The sequence below is a fragment of the Oryx dammah genome, unplaced genomic scaffold (genome assembly GCF_014754425.2).
Source record: "Oryx dammah isolate SB20612 unplaced genomic scaffold, SCBI_Odam_1.1 HiC_scaffold_25, whole genome shotgun sequence".
NCBI lineage: Eukaryota > Metazoa > Chordata > Mammalia > Artiodactyla > Bovidae > Oryx > Oryx dammah.
Window position 1 is genome coordinate 91,373,684 of NW_024070209.1, and position 21,262 is coordinate 91,394,945.

Sequence of the window (21,262 nt, forward strand, 5' to 3'; positions counted from 1 at the left end):
AGTGCATATGTGTGTTTATGGATGACAGAAGTAAACGTAACATCTTTTTCTTCATCTTGTTTTAGGCATTGTCCATTATTCCAGGTAAAGCTAATCTCCTCTTATGCTTTCTTAGAATATTTTAAAATTCGTTATTTTTCTGATTATGGAAGAAACACATTTCCATGTTTTAAAATTTGTCAAGTGCAAAAGAGCACAATGGAAAAAATGATAATCATACAGACTTACACTTCCTGAGATATTCACTCTGTGTTGAGATAGCATGCATCCTTATTTTCTTTAAAAATAGTTTTTCTTATTGAAACACTATTTTAAGAAGTTTTTCTTATTGAAAAATTTTTTAAAGAACAGTTTTTCTTATTGAAAAACTTCTTTTAAATAGGTTTCCTTTGGGAAAAAAACACATTCTAACAGAAAAAGCATTATATAATGTACACTAAATTTTCTTCTACCTAAGCACCGATTTTTCCCATCATCCCTAGTGACAGCCACTGTTCACAGTTTCTTGGGTTTTATTCCATAACTATTCTGTGTCCTGAAAGCATATATACATTTTTAAGTACATAGTTCCCCTTTTCACACAGATAGCAGCATATTGAAAACACAATTCAGTACTTTGAATGCCTCCTTTATCAGTACATTTTGAAGATCTTTCCAGTACATCTTATATATTTGACTCATCCTTTTTCTACTGATTTGTATCTTGTTATATGACTATATCATGATTTATTCCACCGGTTTCGTATTGCTAGAGATTTTGATTGGTTATTGTCTTAGCTATTCTGAGAAATGCCACAGTGGAAAAACTTGAACATGCTCTATGAACAGATGTTGAACTGTATGTGTTAGTCGCTCAGTTGTGTCCAACCCTTTGCAACCCCATGGACTGTAGCTTGCCAGGCTCTCTGTCCATGGAATTCTCCAGGCAAGAACACTCGAGGGGGTAGCCATTCCCTTCTCCAGGGGATCATCCCAAGCCAGGGATCGAACCCCAATCTCTTGCATTGCAGGCAGATTCTTTACCATCTGAGACACCAGGAAGTACTAACATTGAATTACACTGCAGGATAAATTCCAAGCAACGGAATTTTGGGGTCAAAGGTTAAATCCATTTAAAATTTAAGTGAATGTTACTGAATTGTTTTCCATAGAAATTGTTCCAGCTTAACGTGTACCATCAGTGTGTGAAAGCACCCATTTCCTTATACCCTCATCAATATAGTGCACTGTTAAAATTTTTAGTATTTGACAGTCTGAAAGGTGGGCATTGTATCTCATTGGAGTTTTAATTTGCATTTATTTTATTATGGCTGATGTTGAGCATCTTTTTGGATATTTAAGAGCCGTCGTAATTCCTTCTCTGTAAACTGTTTATCGCTTTGCTCATTTTCTATTATGCCTTTGCACTTTTATATTTTTAAATAACCTTTTTATTTTGGTATAATTTTATATTTAGGTACAGTAATTAAGACTGTCTGATTTTAAGATAGACAAAAGGATTATTGGGACAGGACCCAGAGTCCAGAAATTGATCTATATCTTTATGGACAATTGATCTTGGCAAATAGGAAAAATAATTCATTGGGGGAAAAAAGATAGTCTTTTTTAAACAAATGACTCAAACAATTGGATGTACATATGGCAAAAAAAAGAGAGAGAGAGAGAACTTTGATCAGTACTTTGCACCATACCCCCCCCCAAAAAAGAAAAAAGTTAACTCAAAATGGATTACTGATCTACATGTAAAATTTAAACAATAAAATGTAAAGGAGAAAAAACAATTAAGACAGTGAAAAGGAAACTAGAGATTGGGACAAATATAGTTTAAAATGGGCAAAATATTTGAATAGATATTTCACCAAAAAGTTAAAACATACAGAGAAGGTAATTAAGTTTATGAGAAAATCCTATTAGTCCTTATTATCATTAATCTTTCCTTGAAGGAGGGCATGGCAATCCACTCCAGTATTCTTGCCTGGAGAACCATAGACAGAGGAGGTGCTTGGCAGGCTACATCCATGAGGTCAAAAGAGTCAGGCATGACTGAAGTGACTAGCACACACGCATCATTAGTCTTTAGCAAATACAAATTAAAATCACCATATTTACCACCACGTACCTATTAGAATGGCTAAAATTAAGAAAACGGACCACGCTAGCGTTGGTGAGAATGCAAAGAACCGGAGCTCTCACATGCTGTTGGTGGAAATGTAAAATGGTACTACTTTGGAAGAGTTTGGCAATTTCTTAATCATTCAAGCAAGCACTTAACATTCAATTTAGCAAATCCTCTCCTAGATATTTACCCAAGAGAAATGGAAGCTTATGTCCATAGACAGACTGGTTCATGACTGTTCATAGTAGCTTTCTTGGTAGGAGCTAAAAAGTGGAAACAACCCAGACGTTCAACAAGTGAATAGGTAAACAAATTGTGGCATGGCGTGTCCATACAATGGAATAGTACTCAGAAATAGAAAAGACCAGAGTACTGATACATGCAACAACATAAACGGACCTCAAATGTGGAAGAAGCCAGAAAAAAAAGGACTTATGTCATGTGATTCTGTTTATATGAAATTCTTAAATATGCAAATCAGACTATACAATGCACATTTTAATGTCTCGGCTGCCCCAAATCCAGACGTCCTTCTTTTAGAGGGAATCCTAAATTCAAGAAGCAAAAGCATCCTTTGTCCAGAATAGAATCTGAAATAGGGAGAACTTTCCTCCCCTTGCCGGCTGCAGCTTAAATGTGGGCATGCAATCTAAACCACCTGCTGTGCTCATCAAATTCTCCTACCTGGGACTTTGAGGCTTAAGGGAGTTCAGTTTGAGATTATCTGTAATACAGTCAAGGACTAACATTATGGCAGGTGTTTCCAAGGGTATGGAGGTCAGCAAGAAGATAATAAGTGAAGCGTTCAGGGTTGGTACTCAGATTTATACCTACGACAGAATCTCGCGTGTACATTTCCTCCTGTAGTCCCTTTATATATCTTCAGCTGCTGTTTGCTAAGTACTCTGAACTGCCTCCTACCGTTCTGCAGTAAACACTGCTCTGACTCAGTACTATCTAGTTCCCTCTTCCTTCCCAGGCAGGTGGCAAATAGCATTTCCTAGCCCTTTTGTGTTTGGCAGGGGCATGTGGTAAGTCCAGGCTGGGGCACGGAAACGTCTCTCTTTCCCTGACACTGTGACTAACAATGTCATCAGTAGTGGACCCACCATTATTCTGGGTCCCCAGGTGACAATATGAAGCAGATTATCTGGCTCCAACCCTCACCATTAAAGTATGGTGAGTAAGAAAGTTTTTTTGTGTGTGTAAAGGTCACGAAGATTTGAGGGTTCAATTTTCCTACCCAACACACCATTTCATAATTTTTTTTTATGTTTTGATGAATCAGAATCATTTTCAATGCACTAATAAATTCAGGTATTGATACCAGAAAGAAGGGTTGTAGGCCACAAAAACTTCAGAAAATTGGGGGAATCTAGAATTGGTTATTAGGCCATGTATGGATGTGAGAGTTGGACTGTGAAGAAAGCTGAGTGCCGAAGAATTGTTGCTTTTGAACTTTGGTATTGGAGAAGACTTGAGAGTCCCTTGGACTGCAAGGAGATCCAACCAGTCCATTCTGAAGGAGATCAGCCCTGGGATTTCTTTGGAAGGAATGATGCTAAAGCTGAAACTCCAGTTCTTTGAGCACCTCATGCGAAGAGTTGACTCATTGGAAAAGACTCTGATGCTGGGAGGGATTGGGGGCAGGAGGAGAAGGGGACGACGGGATGAGATGGCTGGATGGTATCACTGACTTGATGGACGTGAGTCTGAGTGAACTCCGGGAGTTGGTGATGGACAGGGAGGCCTGGCGTGCTGCGATCATGGGGTCGCAAAGAGTCGGACACAACTGAGCGACTGAACTGAATGGGGATTTAAAGGCAATTGAGAAGTCACATTCGTATTCAGAGAGAGGTATGTGGCAGCCTATGGAATACAGCAGTAAAGAGCTAATTAAGTTATCCCTGGGCTCCCATGAATGAGGTGCTCATTGAAGACAAAGGCTTTGGGGAACAATAGTTCCTGCCGTAAAAATATATGATGATGATAACCGGTATTGTTGCTGTTGTTCAGTCACTTAAGTCGTGTCTGACTCTTTGTGCAACCATGAGCTGCAGTACACCAGGCTTTCTAGTCCTTCACTATCTCCCAGTTCAGTCACTCAGTCCTGTCTGACTCTTTGCGATCCCATGGACTGGAGCACACCAGGCCTCCCTGTCCATCACCAACTCCCGGAGTTCACTCAAACTCCTGTCCATCGACTCGATGATGCCATCCAGACATCTCATCCTCTGTCGTCCCCTTTTCCTCCTGCCCTCAATCTTTCCCAGCATCAGAGTCTTTTCCAATGAGTCAGCTCTTCTCATCAGGTGGCCAAAGTTTTGGAGTTTCAGCTTCAACATCAGTCCTTCCAATGAACTGATCTCCTTCAGAATGGACTGGTTGGATCTCCTTGCAGTCCAAGGGACTTTCAAGAGTCTCCTCCAACACCACAGTTCAAAAGCATCAATTCTTCAGTGCTCAGCTTTCTTTATAGTCCAACTCTTACATCCATACATGACTACTGGAAAAACCATAGCCTTGACTAGACGGACCTTTGTTGACAAAGTAATGTCTCTGCTTTTTAATATGCTATCTACATTAGTATCCAAAATGTTCCTATCAAGAGAACTTGGGGGTCAGTGGAGGAGCACTGGCTAGGAGTCAAGAGGGTGGGGTTTGAGTCGGGAGTTTGGATTGGATCACAGTTCTCTCTGTGAGCTGTGGATGCATTAATAAGCGTCTAGGTCAGTCATAACTTTCCTTCCAAGCATCAAGCATCATTTAATTTCATGGCTGCAGTCACCATCTGCAGTGATTTTGGAGCCACTGTTTCCACTGTTTCCCCATCTATTTGCCATGAAGTGATGGGACTGGATGCCACGATCTTAGTTTTCTGAATGTTGAGTTCTAAGCCAACTTTTTCACTCTCCTCTTTCACTTTCATCAAGAGGCTCTTTAGTTCTTCTTCACTTTCTGCCATAAGGGTGGTGTCATCTGCCTATCTGAGGCTATTGATATTTCTGCCAGCAATCTTGATTGCAGCTTGTGCTTCTTCCAGCCCAGAGTTTCTCATGATGTACTCTGCATAGACGTTAAATAAACAGGGTGGCAATATACAGCCCTGATGTACTCTTTTTCCTATTTGGAACCAGTCTGTTCTTCCATGCCCAGTTCTAGATGTTGCTTCTTGACCTGTATACAGATTTCACAAGAGGCAGGTCAGGTGGTCTGGTATTACCATCTCTCTCAGAATTTTCCACAGTTTATTGTTATACACACAATCAATAAAGCAGATAGATGTTTTTCTGGAACTCTCTAGCTTTTTTGATGGTCCAGCGGATGTTGGCAATTTGATCTCTGGTTCCTCTGCCTTTTCTAAAACCAGACTGAACATCTGGAAGTTCACGGTTCATGTATTGCTGAAGCCTGGCTTGGAGACTTTTGAACGTTACTCTGCTAGCATGTGAGATGAGTGAAACTGTGAGGTAGTTTGAGCATTCTTTGGCATTGCCTTTGTTTGGGATTGGAATGAAAACTGACATTTTCCAGTCCTGTGGCCACTGCTGAGTTTTCCAAATTTGCTGGTATATTGACCACAATACTTTCACAGCATCATCTTTCAGGATTAGAAATAACTCAACTGGAATTCCATCACCTCCACTAGCTTTGTTCATAGTGATGCTTTCTAAGGCCCACTTGACTTCACATTCCAGGATGTCTGGCTCTAGGTGAGTGAAGACACCATCATGTTTATCTGGGTCATGAAGATCTTTTTTGTACTGTTCTTCTGTGTATTCTTGCCACCTCTTCTTAATATCTTCTGCTTCTGTTAGGTCCATATCATTCTGTCCTTTATTGAGCCCATCTTTGCATGAAATATTCCCTTGGTTTCTCTAATTTTCTTGAAGAGATCTCTAGTCTTTCCCATTCTATTGTTTTCCTCTATTTCTTTGCACTGATAACTGAGGAAGGCTTTCTTATCTCTCCTTGTTATGCTTTGGAACTCTGCATTTAAATGGGTATATCTTTCCTTTTCTCCTTTGCTTTTCACTTCTCTTCTTTTCACAGCTATTTGTAAGGGCTTCTCAGACAGCCATTTTGCTTTTTTGCATTTCTTTTCCATGAGGATGGTCTTAATCCATGTTTCCTGTACAGTGTCACAAACCTTCGTGCATAGTTCATCAGGCACTCTGTCTATCAGATCTAGTCCCTTAAATCTATTTCTCACTTCTACTGTATAATCATAAGGGATTTGATTTAGGTCATACTTGAATAGTCTAGTGGTTTTCCCTACTTTCTTCAATTTAAGTCTGAATTGCCAATAAGGAGTTCACTATCTGAGTCACAGTCAGCTCCCAGTCTTGTTTTTGCTGACTGTATAGAGCTTCTCCATCTTTGGCTGCAAAGAATATAATCAATCTGATTCTGGTGTTGGCCATCTGGTGATGTCCATGTGTAGAGTCTTCTCTTGTGTTGTTGGAAGAGGGTGTTTGCTATGACCAGTGCATTCCCTTGGCAAAACTCTATTAGCCTTTTCCCCGCTTCATTCTGTATTCCAAGGCAAAATATGCCAGTTACTCCAGGTGTTTCTTGACTTCGTACTTTTGCTTTCCAGTCCCCTATATGAAAAAGACACTTTTTTTTTTTTTGGTGTTAGTTCTAAAAGGTCTTGTAGGTCTTCATAGAATCATTCAACTTTAGCTTCTTCAGCTATACTGGTCTTGGCATAGACTTGGATTACAGTGATATTGAATGGTTTGCCTTGGAAACGAACAGAGATCATTCTGTCGTTTTTGAGATTGCATCCAAGTACTGCAGTTTGGACTCTTTTGTTGACCATGATGGCCACTCCATTTCTTCTAAGGGATTCTTGCCCACAGTAGTAGATATAATGGTCATATGAGGTAAATTCACCCATTCCAGTCCATTTTAGTTCACTGATTCCTAGAATGTCTATACTCACTCTTACCATCTCGTTTTACCACTTCCAATTTGCCTTGATTCATGGACCTAACATTTCAGGTTCCTATGCAGTATTGCTCTTTACAGCCTCGGACCTTGCTTCCATCACCAGTCACATCCACAGCTGGGTGTTGTTTTTGCTTTGGCTCTGTCTCTTCATTCTTTCTGGAGTTATTTCTCCACTGATCTCCAGTAGCATATTGGGCACCTGCCGACCTGGGGAGTTCATCCTTCACTGTCCTATCTTTTTGCCTTTTCATACTGTTCATGGGGACTCAAGGCAAGAATACTGAAGTGGTTTGCCATTCCCTTCTCCAGTGGACCACATTTTGTCAGAACTCTCCACCATGACCAGTCTGTCTTGGGTGGCCCTGCATGGCTTGGCTCATAGTTTCATTGAGTTAGACAAGGTTGTGGTCCATGTGATTTGATCTGTTAGTTTTCTGTGATTGTGATTTTCAGTCTCTCTCCCCTCTAATAGCGAAGGATAAGAGGCTTATGGAAGCTTCCTGATGGGAAGTACTGACTGAGGTGGAAACTGGGTCTTGTTCTGATGGACGGGGCCATGCTCAGTAAATCTTTATTCCAATTTTCTGTTGATGGGTGGAGGTGTGTTCCATCCCTGCTACTTAGTTAAGTTAGTTAGTTAAGTCGCGCAGTCGTGTCCAATTCTTTGCGACCCCATGGACTGTAGCCCACCAGGCTCCTCCTTCCATGGGGTTCTCCAGGCAAGAATACTGGAGTGGGTTGCCATTTCCTTCTCCATACCTGGGGCCAAACTATGGTGGAGGCAATGAAGATAATGGTGACCTCCTTCAAAAGATCCCATGTATGTACTGCCACACTCAGTACCCCCAACCCTGAGGCAGGCCACCACTGACCCACGCCTCCGCTGGGGACTCTTGGACACTCACAGGCAAGTCTAGGTCAGTCTTTTGTGAGGTCACTGCTCCTTTCTTCTGGGTCCTGGTGCACAAGGTTCTGTTTGTGCCCTCTAAGAGTCTAATTCCCAGTCCTGTGCAAGTTCTGGCAGCTCTGTGGTGGGGTTAATGGCAATTTCCTCCAAGAGGGCTTATGCCATCCCCACGTCTTCTGCACCCAGAGCCCCTGTCCCTGTGGCAGGCCACTGCTGACCCGCACCTCCACAGGAGACACTCAAACACAGTTCTGTCTCAGTCTCTGTGGTCTCAACTATCTCTCTTAGTCTCAACTATCTCCCAGAGTTTGCTCAAATTCATGTCCATTGAGTAGATGATGCTATCTAACCATAGGTTAGATGCTATCTAAAAAAGACCTTCAATCTTTCCTACTATCAGGGTCTTTTCCAATGAGTTGGCTCTTCACATTAGATGACCCAAGTATTGGAACTTTCAGCTTCAGATCAGTCCTTCTGATGAATATTCAGAGTTGATTTGGTTTGGGATTGATTAGTTTGATTTCCTTGCAGTCTGAGAGACTCTCAAGAATCTTCTCCAGCATCACAATTTGAAAGCATCTATTTTTTGGTGCTCAGGCTTTTTCACAGTCCAACTTTCACATCCATACATGACTACTGGAAAAACCATAACTTTGACTATATGGTATAACACTGACCTATGGGCCAGGCCATATACTACATACATATATTAACCTAAATAAGGAAATGAAGGACACACAGAAATCAAGGACCATCTGGTGGGTTGGTGGCTATGGTATATCTAAAAACACTAGACAGTTTAAAGAAAAAGCACAAGGGTAAAGTTAAAGTTTTTGTGACTCCAGCTTCCATCAGATAGCTGTGCCCTTCGTGATTGTAGGGGGTTCCAGCCCTCCCTGATGACCCTGGTGTTTCCTTTTAGTAACACCACCTCTTTCTGCTCTTTCTGGCTCTTGGGTTTGTCACAGCTTCTCAGTCACCACATTGTCCCCCTGAGGGTGCCTTAGCAATTTCATCACCTGCATAATCAATTCTTGAATTAGAATCCCTCATTTTAAATATCCAGATTTTCCTGACTAGACCCTGATTGATATGGTTGCTACTATGTACTTGGAGCACTCTGGTATCAATCAGTTAGCTTTTGCTGTATAATAACTCACTCCAAACCTTAATGGCTCAAAGCAGCAATGCTTGACTCTTTTTTGCTCATGAGTCTGTGCATCGTTTGCTGCTCAGCTGGGCCAGCTCATCGCAGCAGGGGAAGCACTTGTGTGTCTGCGGTACTCTGGTCAGTTGGCTGGGGATTACTAGTCTATATTCACACATCCGGCTGTTCAAGAACATTATTTAGGGCAATGCGAAAAGCTCATGGATACAGACAGGGGATAATAATGTCCATTTTGCAAACTATCTACCAAAGAAATTGCCTCTCAAAATGGAATTCTAGTATCGGGTTGCTCACCTATTTAAGTTTGACTACCATGAAACCTCCTTACAAGTAGAACCCTATTCTACTTGTCGGTTACTAAAAGTCTGTGGCATATAGTGGCATCACAATTATTTAAATTATGTTATAACCTATTATTTCTTGGTAGGAAATGTCAGCCAAATGGAAGGCATCATGTAGCTGCTGTACTTGCCCTCATGACTGTAAATAGTGCAAAGTCTGTGAGATGGGATTGCTGCTCCTGACTGCTCTGGAGAGTTTAGAGAAATAAAATAATAGGTCTAGAAATTTAACCTCTCAGAACAAGACGGCTCTTATGGTGCCATTTTGTATGTGCACATGTGTGCATGTGAGTGGTCATTGTGGCTGAAGATAAGGCTAAAAACCTATTTGTGTGACATACATAATTTGAATAGCTGAGTATACAGCTTCTAAAAGTACCTTGACTCTCTGAGACCCCGTGGACTATAGCCCACCAGGCTCCTCAGTCCATGGGATTCTCCAGGCAAGAATACTGGAGTGGGTTGCCATTTCCTTCTCCAGGGCATCTTCCCCACCCAGGGACTGAACCCAGGTCTCCCGCATTGCAGGCAGATGCTTTAACCTCTGAGCCACCAGGGAAGCCCATGTCTTAAATTACAGAATGGGAAAGACTGGGACCTTTAGGAATAAGAACATTTGGGTGGATTTGAAACCACTCTGTGGCATTTCAGGGGAACTCCACGGAGCTCCAGTCCTTTATACCTCAACACAGTAAGAATTCAGTGAGAGGCAAAGTGATAGACAAGAAGTGATTCACTAGCATCGGATGCTTATGAGGCTTACAAGTGGGTGGGCAAGAAGGTGCTGCACCTAAGAATTTAGTGGGCTGCAGTTTTATAATCAAAAGAAAAGGGGTGGGGAGAGGGACTTCTTTGTCATTCTTGAGTAGACACCAGGCTTCCACCATCAATTCTTCCTCCAGGTTGGACAGGGGAATTTTCTTGTTCCTAGCTCCACAAATTACTGTTTTTTCTGTGTGGAGAGAGCATGTCCTGATTCCCCGAGCCACTGAGCGGGAGGAGCGTCTCATGCCGCCACTCGTTCATTGTTTTGAGGCACGTCTTCAGCTTCTCTTATGTGGTTTTGTTGCTAAGCAAGCCTGCTTGGTTTTGTGGTTAAACAAATCTGGGGTTTTTTTTTTAGTAACCATTAAACTTACAGGGGTCTCCCATATTTTTCTACTTAGAACTCCCTAATGGGATTAACTATTTAATCACTACTTTGTCCCTTTACTGTGTCCCTATCAGATTCAAATGAATCTAAGAACTTGTAACTGTAATCCTTCTTTGCTTCCTTTGTCAAGAGAATCAATTCCTTCTCCTCCTCAACTCTGGGGAGACAAGCATTTCCTGCTTAATACGCTGTAATGATCCCCCCAAGACAGTTGATTTACAAGGTGATGCATATTCTCATTGCCTGAAGACTTAACACCTAGAGTCAGATATTGCATGCCCCTAGGAGAAGGCTTCCCTGGTGGCTCAGAGGTTAAAGCTTCTGCCTGCAATGCAGGAGACCTGGGTTCGATCCCTGGGTTGGACAGATCTCCTGGAGAAGGAAATGGCAACCCAATCCAGTATTCTTGCCTGGAGAATCCCATGGACGAAGAAGCATGGTGGGCTACAGTCCATGGGATTGCAGAGTTGGACATGACTGAGCAACTTCACTCACTCAGGAGAGAATTTAAACTATGCTTCAGTAGGAGACAGTTACATTAAAAGAATTTCAAGCTCTTGCTAATTTATAGTAGCAGGGAAACACATGTGAGAATGGATTCAAAGTGATGTTAGATCAAGATGAATGGAATATAATACTGGATTGAACTATAGTTACTGAAACAGGTACACTTACCCAAGATTCTGGATTTAATATGTTTTCTTAGTCAACTATAAGTGGTTCTAAGAGTTTTCTTAGTTGCTAAACTAAAATTTGAATTCAGTGTTATTCTATAATCAATGAGTTTCAGATGTCATAGCTTCTGTAGTATGATGTAGAAGAAATCCAAAGGTTTAGGAAGATAAGAACTTCAGAGTGAATTTATCATGTTCAAAGCATTCCCCTTCCAGGGAGGAGGGGAAGGCCTTAGAAGACACGTTCCTTTACTAAGTCATTGAGAAATGAATCAGTGTAGGGAGATACTCTTGCTGAAATGGATTCAATGAAAGTTATGGGATTTACATCACTGGAAAATCTCTAGGCCTGGTAGGCAGAGGTATGGTGCCTTACCATGTTCCCACATCTAAGCCAGGTAACAACTCTGGAGTCCCTTGACTGAAGGGTGTGTATGTCACCTTGAGGGGGGACCTGTGGTCTTTGGGAGAAAACGCAGAATGAATACCAGCTCTGAGTTGACAGTAATTTCTAGGGGCCAGAAATGGCACTGTGGCCTGCTGAACCAATGAGGGCTTATGGAGAAGAGGGGATAAATTAAATTAAATTCTGTCCTGAGTTTATCTCACAGTTGTTTAGTCGCTAAGTTGTATCCAACTCTTTGCGACCCCATGGACTGCAGCACACCAGGCTTTCCTGTCCTTCACTATCTCCTGGAGTTTACTCAGATTCATGTCTCACAGTGGTCCCAGCACAGAAAAGAGTCCCTCTGCAGTTTTTGAATTCCTGGATTCATGGTTGAAATATTGATATTTAGCAACTGGTTGAATACTTACATCAGCCTTTTACCCATGATGTAAGGGTTAACGTGGTAAGCAGGGTCAAATGGAAGCCAAGTAAAAGGCTCTCCTACTAAATAATAAATCAAGAGTAATAACATCTTCATGTGGAGACTGTAAAGTTAGTGCTACCATGAAGGACTTGAATATTACAGGCTGTTGATCCCTATCACATCCTTGTTTAACTTGCATGTTTGGCTAGTATAAAAGCCGGATAAATCTGGAGAATGCCTGTGGATCATTATAAAGTTAATTAAGCAGTGACGGCTTAGAGGCACATGAACTCGAGAGCTGCGCTGTCATAACACGAGTCACAGGGTCTGCGGTCACCTGGGCGTCTCACAGGATATCATTGTTAGCATCATGCTGGGTATTTTGAGCAGGAAAAAAGCAAGAATCCCGGATGTCGTGCTAGTACAAATGTATACCAGAAGGTGGAAGAAGAACCCCATCAAAGTTTGGTGGCTTGCCACACCACTGACATTTCTGATGAGCTTGCTGTGGGTATCTACTCATGACAGTTTCCTGCTCATTGCACCACTTACCTCCAAACTAGAGGCATCAAACTCAGTGGGACTGTTTGGATATTGGAGGGAACATATATTGTATTTGAGTGTGCCCCTATGACCTATTTACTGAGAAATTGGTGATCCCCAAGTCAGGAGCAGGCTCTAAAAAAGGTAGAATCTGCAGAGGAAGCTTCTGTGCCCCCCTTAGCAGATTCAAGTGGGAAATGTACTGTACGGAGCATTTTGCATAGCTCAAGGGGGAAATGAATGCTGGACCCATGAGGATTCTAAATTTGTTGTAACCTGTCCTACCCACCACGAACTTAATGCTCTCTGATCCAACAAACTAAATCTTAGCTATATGCAGCTACAATCCACCATCAAATGGAAACCATTTCTGTGAGAATGGACACTGGCAGTTTGGAACGTTAGTAACAAGAAGGTCTGAGGTCGTGTAGGGGCTGAAATTGGCAGAGTGTCAGGATAATGCATATCCCATGAAAATGCTCCCCAGAGAGTAATCTCAGTAGAGGAGATTTTCAGTAATCAAGTGGAGAAGATCATTTGTTCTGTGATGTTGGACAGCCTCTTTCTGTAGCCACCATAGTGCTTGCTCAATGGGCCCATGTATGAACTGGCTTTAGTGGCAGGAATGGAGGCTCTCCAATGGGCTTCGTAAAACAGATTTCCTTTCATCAATAGTGATCTGGTTTGCTCCACTGCTAAAAGCCCAACTATCCAATAGTAGAGGCCACCTAGAGTCTTGGTATGGCACTTTTCTTGGGAGGGACCAAGCATCTGGCCACCAGTGTATTGGTTACCTGAATCTTTTCCATTCCATCAGAGAAGGCAAAGAAATTTGTCCTCAAACAAATAGAAATACAGATTATCTTTCTTCCCTGTAGTGCTTTTGCCAGAACCATGACTTGTGGACTTCTGGAATGCTTTATCCATTGCCTCTGACATGGAGATATACTTTTGTTGTCAAGTAGGTGATACAATAGGCTCATGTCTGTGGGGTTTACCAGCTTTACCATGTACCTCATGACCCAGAAGCAGCTAACTTTATGAAATGGCTTGCTGAACATGCATTTGTAGTATCAGCTGCAAGACAACACTTTGTGAGGTTAGGGTGCTCTCCTAAAGGTGTGGGATATTCCTCATAATAGTGGCCACTATGTCATACTGTTTCCCTCAAAGCCAGAAGGCATTGGTCCTGGAACTAAGAGATGGAGATGTGAGGCCCTCTTTCATAACTGTACCAAGTAATCCACTGGAGAAACATTTCCTTTCATCTCTAAAATCTGGGGCTCAGTGAATTTGGAAGGTCTTAGGGCACAAAGACCTTTCAATCACAATCACAGAAAACTAATCAGACTGATTACATGGACCACAGCCTTGTCTAACTCAATCAAACTATGGCCTTGTGTAGGGCCACCCAAGACAGATGGGTCATGGCGGAAAGTTCTGACAAAACGAGGTCCACTGGAGAAGGGAATGGCAAACCACTTCAGTATTCTTGCCTTGAGTCCCCATGAACAGTATGAAAAGGCAAAAAGATAGGACAGTGAAGGATGAACTCCCCAGGTCGGCAGGTGCCCAATATGCTACTGGAGATCAGTGGAGAAATAACTCCAGAAAGAATGAAGAGACAGAGCCAAAGCAAAAACAACTCCCAGTTGTGGATGTGATGGATGATGGAAGTAAAGTCCAATGCTGTAAAGAACAATATTGCTTCAGTCAGTTCAGCCTCTCAGTCATGTCCAACTCTTTGCCACTCCATGAACTGCAGCACGCCAGGCTTCCCTGTTCATCACCAACTCCCAGAGCATAGGCAAGGCAAATTGGAAGTGGTCAAACAGGAGATGGCAAGAGTGAACATCAACATTTTAGGAATCAGTTAACTAAAATGGACTGGAATGGGTGAATTTAACTCAGATGACCATTATATCTACTACTGTGGGCAAGAATCCCTTAGAAGAAATGGAGAGACCATCATAGTCAATAAAAGAGTCCAAAATGCAGTACTTGGATGCAACCTCAAAAATGACAGAACAATTTCTGTTTATTTCCAAGGTAAACCATTCAATATCACAATAATTCAAGTCTACACCCTGACCAGCAACACTGAAGAAGCTGAAGTTGAATGGTTCTGTGAAGACCTACAAGACCTTCTAGAATTAACACCAAAAAACAATGTCCTTTTCATTATAGGGGAATGGAATGCAAAAGTAGGAAGTCAAGAGATAACCTGGAGTAACAGGCAAATTTGGCCTTGGAATACAGAATGAAGCAGGGAAAAGGCTAATAGAGTTTTGCCAAAAGAACACACTCTTCATAGCAAACACCCTCTTCCAACAACACAAGAGAAGACTCTACACATGGACATCACCAGATGGTCAACACCAGAATCAGATTGATTATATTCTTTGCAGCCAAAGATGGAGAAGCTCTATACAGTCAGCAAAAACAAGACTGGGAGCTGACTGTGGCTCAGATCATGAAATCCATGTTGCCAAATTCAGACTTAAATTGAAGAAAGTAGGGAAAACCACTGGACCATTCAGGTATGACATAAATCAAATCCCCTATGATTATACAGTGGAAGTGACAAATAGATTGAAGGGATTGGATCTGATAAACCATGCCTGAAGAACTATGGATGGAGGTTTGTGACATTGTACAAGAGGCAGTGATCAAGGCCATCCCTGACAGGGAAACAGGCAGGAAGGCTAGGGGGGCCCCAAGTGGAGGAAATAGGCTGCAATTGTCAGACTTTTTAAATTTCTCTCATAAGTAGCAGAAGGAAACAAACTACAAGTGTCAGAATTTTTTCCCTTCTCTATGCAAAATTAAAAGGTTTCTTTTAAAATTCTGTTTTGCTATGACGACACCTGGTTCCACCTGAAATTAACTTTTCTCAAACCTTGAGCTAACCAATGAGTTTTTCTTCAGTTCAGTTCAGTTGCTCAGTTGTGTCCAACTCTTTGTGACTCCATGGACTGTAGCACACCAAGACTCCCTGTCCATCACCAATTCACAGAGTTTACCCACTCATGCCCATCGTGTCAGTGATGCCATCCAACCATCTCATCCTCTGTTGTCCCCTTCTTCTCTTGCCCTCAATCTTTCCCAGCATCAGGGTCTTTTCCAATGAGTCAGTTCTTCGCATCAGGTGGCCAAAGTATTTGAGTTTCAGCTTCAACATCAGTCCTTCCAATGAACACTCAGGGCTGATCTCCTTTAGGATGAACTGGTTGGATCTCCTTGCAGTCCAAGAGACTTTCAAGAGTCTTCTCCAACACCACAGTTCAAAAGCATCAATTCTTCATCGCTCAGCTTTCTTAATAGTCCAACTCTCACATCCATACATGACCACTGGAAAAACCATAGCCTTGACTAGACGGACCTTTCTTGGCAAAGTAATGTCTCTGCTCTTTAATATGTTGTCCAGGTTGGTCATAACTTTCCTTCCTAGGAATAAGCATCTTTTAATTTCATGGCTGCAGTGACCATCTGCAGTGATTTTGGAGCCCCCCAAAATAAAGTCTGCCACTGTTTCCACTGTTTCCCGATCTATTTCCCATGAAGTGATGGGACTGGATGCCATGATCTTAGTTATCTGAATTGTTGAGCTTTAAGCCAACTTTTTCACTCTCCACCTTCAGTTTTATCAAGAGGCTCTTTAGTTCCTCTTCACTTTCTGCCATAAGGATGGTGTCATCTACATATCTGAGTTTATTGATATTTCTCCCAGCAATCTTAATTCTAGTTTGTTCTTCATCCAGCTCAGCAGTTCTCATGATGTACTCTGCATATAAGTTAAATAAACAGGTTGACAATATACAGCCTTGACGTACTCCTTTCCTATGTGGAACCAGTTTGTTGTTCCATGTCCAGTTCTAACTGTTGCTTCTTGACCTGCATACAGATTTCTCAGGAAGCAGGTCAGGTGGTCTGGTAGTCCCATCTCTTTCAGAATTTTCCACAGTTTATTGTGATCCACACAGTCAAAGGCTTTGGCATAATCAATAATGCAGAAATAGATGTTTTCTGGAGTTCTCTAGCTTTTTCGATGGTCCAGCAGATGTTGGCAATTTGATCTCTGGTTCCTCTGCTTTTCTAAAACCAGATTGAACATCTGGAAGTTCACAGTTCACGTATTGCTGAAGCCTGGCTTGGAGACTTTTGAACATTACTCTGCTAGTGTGTAAGATGAGTGCAATTGTGAGGTAGTTTGAGCATTCTTTAACATTGCCTTTCTTAGGGATTGGAATGAAAACTGACCTTTTCCAGTCCTGTGGCCACTGTTGAGTATTCCAAATTTGCTGGCATATTGAGTGCTACTTTCATCTTTCACAGCATCATCTTTCAGGATTAGAAATAACTCAACTGGAATTCCATCACCTCCACTAGCTTTGTTCATAGTGATGCTTTCTAAGGCCCACTTGACTTCACATTCCAGGATGTCTGGCTCTAGGTGAGTATGAGTGATCCAATCATCATGATTATCTGGGTCATGAAGGCCTTTTTTAGTACAGTTCTTCTGTGTATTCTTGCCACCGCTTCTTAATATCTTCTGCTTCTGTAAGGCCCATACCATTCTGTCCTTTATTGAGCCCATCTTTGCATGAAATGTTCCCTTGGTATCTCTAATTTTCTTGAAGAGATCTCTAGTCTTTCCCATTCTATTGTTTTCCTCTATTTCTTTGCACTGATAACTGAGGAAGGCTTTCTTATCTCTCCTTGCTATTCTTGGAAACTATGAATTCAGATGCTTGTATCTTTCCTTTTCTCCTTTGCTTTTCACTTCTCTTCTTTTCACTGTTATTTGTAAGGCCTCCTCAGACAGCCATTGTGCTTTTCTGCACTTCTTTTCCATGGGGATGGTCTTGATCCCTATCTCTGGTACAATGTCACGAACCTCATTCCATAGTTCATCAGACACTCTTTCTATCAGATCTAGTCCCTTAAATCTATTTCTCACTTCCACTGTATAATCATAAGGGATTTGATTTAGGTCATACCTGAATGGTCTAGTGGTTTTCTCCACTTTTTTCAATTTAAGTCTGAATTGCCAATAAGGAGTTCACTATCTGAGCCACAGTCAGCTCCCAGTCTTGTTTTTGCTGACTGTATAGAGCTTCTCCATCTTTGGCTGCAAAGAATATAATCAATCTGATTCTGGTGTTGACCATCTGGTGATGTCCATGTCTTCCCTTGTGTTGTTCGAAGAGGGTGTTTTCTATGACCAGCGTGTTCTCTTGGAAAACTCTATTAGCCTTTTCCCTGCTTCATTCTGTACTCCAAGGCCAAATTTGCCAGTTACTCCAGGTGTTTCTTGACTTCCTACTTTTGTGTTCCAATCCCCTATAATGAAAAGACATCTGTTTTTGGTGTTAGTTCTAAAAGATCTTGTAGGTCTTCATAGAACCGTTCAACTTCAGCTTCTTCAGTGTTACTGGTCAGGGCATAGACTTGGATTATCGTGATATTGAATGGTTTGCCTTGGAAATGAACAGAGATTGTTCTGTCATTTTTGAAATTCTATCCAAGTGCTGCATTCTGAACTCTTTTGTTGACCATGACGTTGGATCATCAAAAGAGCAGGAGAGTTCGAGATAAACATCTACTTCACTTTTATTGACTGTGCCAAAGGCTTTGACTGTGTGGATCACAACAAACTGTGGAACATTCTGAAAGAGATGGGAATACCAGACCACCCTACCTGCCTCCGGGGAAATCTGTATGCAGGTCAAGAAGCAACAGTTAGAACTAGACATGGAACAACAGGCTGGTTCCATATTGGGAAAGGAGTACGTCAAGGCTTTGTATTGTCACCCTGCTTTTTTAACCTATATGCAGAGTACACAGTGAAAAATGCTGCACTGGATGAAGCACAAGCTGGAATCAAGATTTCTGGGAGAAATATCAACAAACTCAGATATGCAGATGACACCACCCTTATGGCAGAAAGTGAAGAAGAACTAAAGAGCTTCTTGATGAAAGTGAAAGAGGAGAGTGAAAAAGTTGGCTTAAAACTCAACATTCAGAAAAGTAAGATCATGGCATCTGGTTCCATGGCAAATAGATGGGGAAACAATGGAAACAGACTTAATTTGGGGGGGCTCCAAAACCACTGCAGATGATGACTGCAGCCATGAAATTAAAAGAAGCTTGCTTCTTGGAAGAAAAGCTATGACCAACCTAAATACCATATTAAAAAACAGAGGCATTACTTTGCCAACATAGGTCCATCTAGTCAACTCTATGGTTTTTCCAGTAGTCATGTATGGATGTGAGAGTTGGACTATAAAGAAAGCTGAGTACCAAAGAATTGATGCTTTTGAATTGTGGTGTTGGAGAAAACTCTTCAGAGTCCCTTGGACTTTGAGGAGATCCAGCAGTCCATCCTACAGGAAATCAGTCCTGAATATTCATTGGAAGGACTCATGCTGAATTGGAAATTCCAGTATTTTGGCCACCTGATTCGAAGAACTGACTCATTGGAAAAGACCCTGATGCTGGGAAGATTGAGAGCTGGAGGAGAAGGGGACGACAGAGAATGAGATGATTGGATAGCATCACCAACTCAATCAATGGACATGAGTTTGAGCAAGCTCTGGGAATTGGTGATGGACAGGAATTCCTGGCGTGGTGCAGTCCATGGGGTGACAAAGAGTCGGACATGACTGAGTGACTGAATGAACTGAATTGAGCTGAGGGCACAAAGAGGGGCTTCCCTGGTGGCTCAGCGGTAAAGAATCTGTGGCCAATGCACAAGACCCATGTTTGATCCCTGGGTTGGGAAAATCCCCCTGAAAATAAAATGGCAACCCACTCCAGTATTCTTGCCTAGGAAATCCCATGGACAGAGGAGCCTGGCAGGCTACAGTCCATGGAGTTGCAGAGTTGAACATGACTTAGTGACTGAAGAAAGTTAAGGAAGGAATGAGGGCATAAAGGCGTGTTTCCACCAGGAAACATAGTGATGGTCCTGTTGAATTGGAATCTGAGGCTTTTTTCTGAACTTTTTATCTTTCCATCATGCTGAGTCAACAGCCAGAAAAGGGGTCTGGGTGGGGCTACTGATAATAATTATCAAAATAAAAAAGATTGCAACTACATGATAGTGGAAGGAGGACTGTGTTCAGAAGTTAAGGTGTTACCTTGGAGCTTCTTATTAGACAGTCTTTATGAGAAAACAAAGGTCCATCTAGTCAAGGCTATGGTTTTTCCAGTGGTCATGTATGGATGTGAGAGTTGGACTGTGAAGAAAGCTGAGCGCTGAAGAACTGATGGTTTTGAACTGTGGTGTTGGAGAAGACTCCTGAGAGTCCCTTGGACTGAAAGGAGATCCAACTAGTCCATTCTAAAGGAGATCAGCCCTGGGATTTCTTTGGAAGGAATGATGCTAAAGCTGAAACTCCAGTACTTTGGCCACCTCATGCGAAGAGCTGACTCATTGGAAAAGACTTTGATGCTTGGAGGGATTGGGGGCAGGAGGAGAAGGGGACGACAGAGGATGAGATGGCTGGATGGCATCACGGACTCTATGGACATGAGTTTGGGTGAACTCCGGGAGTTGGTGATGGACAGGGAGGCCAGGCGTGCTGCGATTCATGGGGTCGCGGAGTTGGACATGACTGAGTGACTGAACTGAACTGATGAGAAAACCAGCAATCCAGTAAAGACCCACTAAAGAGTCAGATACCAGACAACAAAGGTATAAAGCCACCACACTAGATAAAGAACCGTATATAGATGAGCTTCTAACAGAGGGCAAGGTACATGAAATCAGTGATAGAAGGAAGAAATGATAAATGTGAATTTGACTCTGTAACCAGCTACAAAAATGAAGACTGCCTCAGGCCTGCACATTTTTCTTATATTTATATTACAAAGAGAAACTTAATATATATAGTTATATACAAATGTATGTCTTTATATGTTAACCAAAGGAAATGTCAATCCATTCCAATAGTCTTGCCTGGTAAATTTCATGGACAGAGAAGACTGGTAGGCTATAGTCCATGGGGTTGCAAAGAGTCAGACATGACTGAGTGACTAGCACACGCACAATTATTTTCCCTATTTCTTTCTTCTACAATTTCTTTCTTAATGAGGAGTGGTTATTTCTTTTCTTTCCAATTTATATCAGAGTTCACCAAACTATGAAGAGTCATGTACCATTCTGAGGGAGGAGACCTCATATTATCTTGGGTTCTTGAGCATGGGGAAGGAAATAATGTCAGATGGTAATTTGTGTTTCACCTTTTTGAGAAGAAAGTGATTCTTTACTTGTACAAAAGTTAGCTGAATTCTGCAAAGTGGAAACATAAAGTTGTTTTATGAGAGTTAGGTATGGGGGGAAGGATGAGAATGGCCGTTTCAAGGCAGAATGGGTGGGTGGTGGTAGCCATTTGTCTGCCAGCTGTTGGGTCTCTCATTTTTCTTATCTGCCCAGTGCAGCATATTTATAGACTCTCTTACCTCTGATTGTTGTATAGCACCAGAAAATGGAAAACAGTGGCAGAAGAGAGCAAGGTAGAAGGGAAAAGCCCATCTGGGGGTGTGTGTGTGTGTGTGTGTGTGTGTGTGTGTGTGTGTGTGTGTGTG